Source organism: Sinocyclocheilus rhinocerous, unplaced genomic scaffold (assembly GCF_001515625.1).
Source record: "Sinocyclocheilus rhinocerous isolate Xijiao unplaced genomic scaffold, SAMN03320098_v1.1 scaffold451, whole genome shotgun sequence".
Classification (NCBI taxonomy): domain Eukaryota; kingdom Metazoa; phylum Chordata; class Actinopteri; order Cypriniformes; family Cyprinidae; genus Sinocyclocheilus; species Sinocyclocheilus rhinocerous.
The window spans coordinates 977,555-980,592 of record NW_015657491.1 but is presented as its reverse complement, the minus strand read 5'-3'; the positions used below and the strand labels follow the sequence as shown (position 1 = coordinate 980,592).

Below are 3,038 nucleotides of genomic sequence, written 5' to 3'. Positions count from 1 at the left end.
TTTTTTCCGTTACCTCTTCTCTTACAAATTTCTAATTCTCCTCTAAACCCAGTTGCTTCTCTTTTCCAGACTTTTCTTAAAAACTGAGGTCAACAAAACTTTCATGCTAAAACACTAATAGTGTAATAGTGGCTTCTCTTTCAAAAAAGTGCTGGGCAATAGTTTACTGTGCCAACCCAGCCCTGCCGTTTCACCTATGCATTATTCACTTCCCAAACCACCACCAGAATACCTTTGGCAATGTTATGAATGCATAAAGTTTGAACTACCATGCATGCATTGATTTATATGTTAACAGCTGCTTTTGTGTAGCAGAATTTACAAATAGCTGTCATTAAGAATACTTGTGCCTCTGAAAGCGGATGTGTTTTAGTTTATCAAATTTTTAGGTTTCCAAACATAGTTATGAATGGATATGGATGACTTTTTGTGACCCCTTTTTGTTTGACCCACTGCTGCAGCAGCAAGGTCCTTCGTCATCGACTGCCCTCGGACAGGGGATGTCTACCTTGGTAGTCCAGGAACGCCATCTCTAGCTGAGATGCGGGACGCAGACAAAGTTCGCTTTCTCGACACTCCCATCTCCCAGCCTGGCCTCTTCCGCAACACTGTCGAGGCCCAGCAGTTCTCAGCAGTCCAAGAGGCAGATGGAGGCCAAGAAAAAAGCCATTTCAGTGGCTCAGTAGATAGCTAAAGCTAGCTATCATTAGAACATGATAAACAACATGTTCCCGGCAAACAACACTTTTCACAACATTGTATTTTGGTTGCAATTATCACATTTGTTAAAACTAAACAAAACAAAACCAGACTGAACTGCTACTTTTGTGCCAACAAAACATAACTGTTTATGTTTTAGTTGTATTTCAGGGCAGTTCATGAAGACAAAGAAACGTGAGAGGTGCTGTGACAACCTGAACAGAAGTCCAACAACCAGAACCTTCTCTCTGCCTGTATATGGATGGCTAATGTCTAATAGCAATTTATGTGTTCTCTTCAGAATTAGGTCTATGCAGATATTACTCAGGGACAAGAACACTTGAATGTTGCTAGAATAGAGTATGTACCATAATTAATGTAAATTGCACTTAAATTAAAAATAATAGTTTTTCACAATGTGTCAAAAGCCAGTTCAAACTGCCACAACAAACTCCAACAGGGTGAAAACATTGGCCTTTTAACACACAACAACTGTTTTGGAGCATTTCTTTAAGACCACACCAGTGCATCATTTTCCAACATTTGTTGTAGCCTATATCTTCGAATATCCCACAAATTTCTGTTTATCCAAACATGCTTTTTTTTTATCAATGAAAGTGAATGGTGACAAAGGTTAACGTTTACCTTTTGTGTTAAATTAAAGAAAGGCACATTTTTGAACATCACGAGTGTGCGTAAATGATTTTTTTCCTTTTCTTTCCTTTTTTTGAACTACCGCATTATATCCCTTTTACCCCCTTTTTGTATATAATAAATAGCCCTACCATTCGTTACAAAATATGTGTGTCGTATAAATTATTCCATCGAGAAATAATTGTAAATAATAATTAGTTCTGTGCACGGAGTATTTCAGTAGGGAATGAAAATAATCCAAGGCACGGTGTAAGGCAATGAGTGGACAAGAACAGAAAATAAAACATAGCCTAATAGAAATAGAAAACAACATGCGGCTTACTGCGTATCGTCCCAAACCACGGGGGTTTCATAAAAATATTAGGATACTACAAAAACACCATAGGCCATATATTAGCTATTTAAAAGTAATAAAACAACAAAGCACGTATAGCTATTTTATTACAGACGAACATGTTAAGAGTCAGTTTACTCACCTTTTCCTTTTTCTATCTTTCCAGAAAGTCACTGGACTATTCTCTCTCTGTTATAAGATAAAACCTTTTGGTTTTCACGAAACCACTCGGATTTTACTCCGTTCTTCTTTCGACTCGACCGAAGAGCAGTGAAAATAATGAGCGGATGCTCGCCATAAGATTTTGAGTCACACCGCACTCACCAAATTCCTACCGAATTCGTTGTCATTTCTTCTGGGAATTACACCCACTGAGGTTTACGGGAATCATTTAATACGATGCCAGTGAGATGTGGATTAGGAGTAAAACTGTACAAATAGGCCTACAGCAAATAAACAATAATCAGAATAGTTATCCAACAACTAAAGAATAAGCATACACTGAAACTTCTATCTGAAAAGGCATCAAATGTAATCAATTTACTTAAATGAGATTATCAGATAACCAAAAATGGCAACAAATACAAATATTGACCGGTATAGAGAAGTTATCTTATCAAAGTAGAATGAAATCAACACATTTAGCACCTTTTCAAAGAAAGGCTACATTATGTAATGAAGAATTAACTTACAGATGATGCTTTTACAAATACAAAACAAAGGATGGCATCCAAAGACTGAGGAGAAACTCACTGCATGAGAAATGTGATCTACACTGAACTCAGAACTGCCACTAGTTTGGCACCAAAACTATAGAAGTGACAAACTTGGAGCAGAACAGTCAATATGAAAGGTCTAAAATGCATAGCTTCAGTTGAGTGATAAAGTTTACTCTCTTTAACCTAATGCTGTTGAATGTACGAAGCAAACTAATTGCTAAAATAACCACAACAACAACAAAAACACTGAAATATCTGTCAATCGGTTTATCTGTCAATCAGAATTGTGTTGTATTTGTTACTATAACAAACCCTGCGCATTTTCTTTCAGAATCCTGATTGGCCGGTACAAAGAAACATAGAATACATAAAAGCTATTTATTTCAAATGAAGATAAGTTAAAGACCCACTTGTCATGTAGAGGTATATTATAAATTGTCTGGTAATAAATATATTAAAGGGGTCATATGATGCGATTTCAATTTTTGAAAGCTCTTGGTGCATAAAGAAGATCTGTAAAGTTGCAAAGACTAAAGTCTCAAATCCAAAGAGATATTCTTTATAAAAGAGTCAGCCACAACTACCTAAAACGGCTCGTTCTAACACGCCCCCCACATGTCTACGTCACGATG

General features: G+C 36.6%; 1 protein-coding gene across 2 annotated transcripts in view; it reads right to left on the bottom strand.

The window, feature by feature from the left end:
- Positions 1 to 1,941, bottom strand: part of LOC107721100 (fibroblast growth factor receptor 1-A-like) — a 96,406-nt gene extending 94,465 nt beyond the window's left edge. For both annotated transcript variants that reach the window (XM_016528962.1, XM_016528963.1), the window contains exon 1: positions 1,830 to 1,941. The gene's annotated coding sequence lies outside the window, so the exon portion shown is untranslated. The remainder of the gene's footprint in view (positions 1 to 1,829) is intronic.
- Positions 1,942 to 3,038: the final 1,097 nt, after the last annotated feature.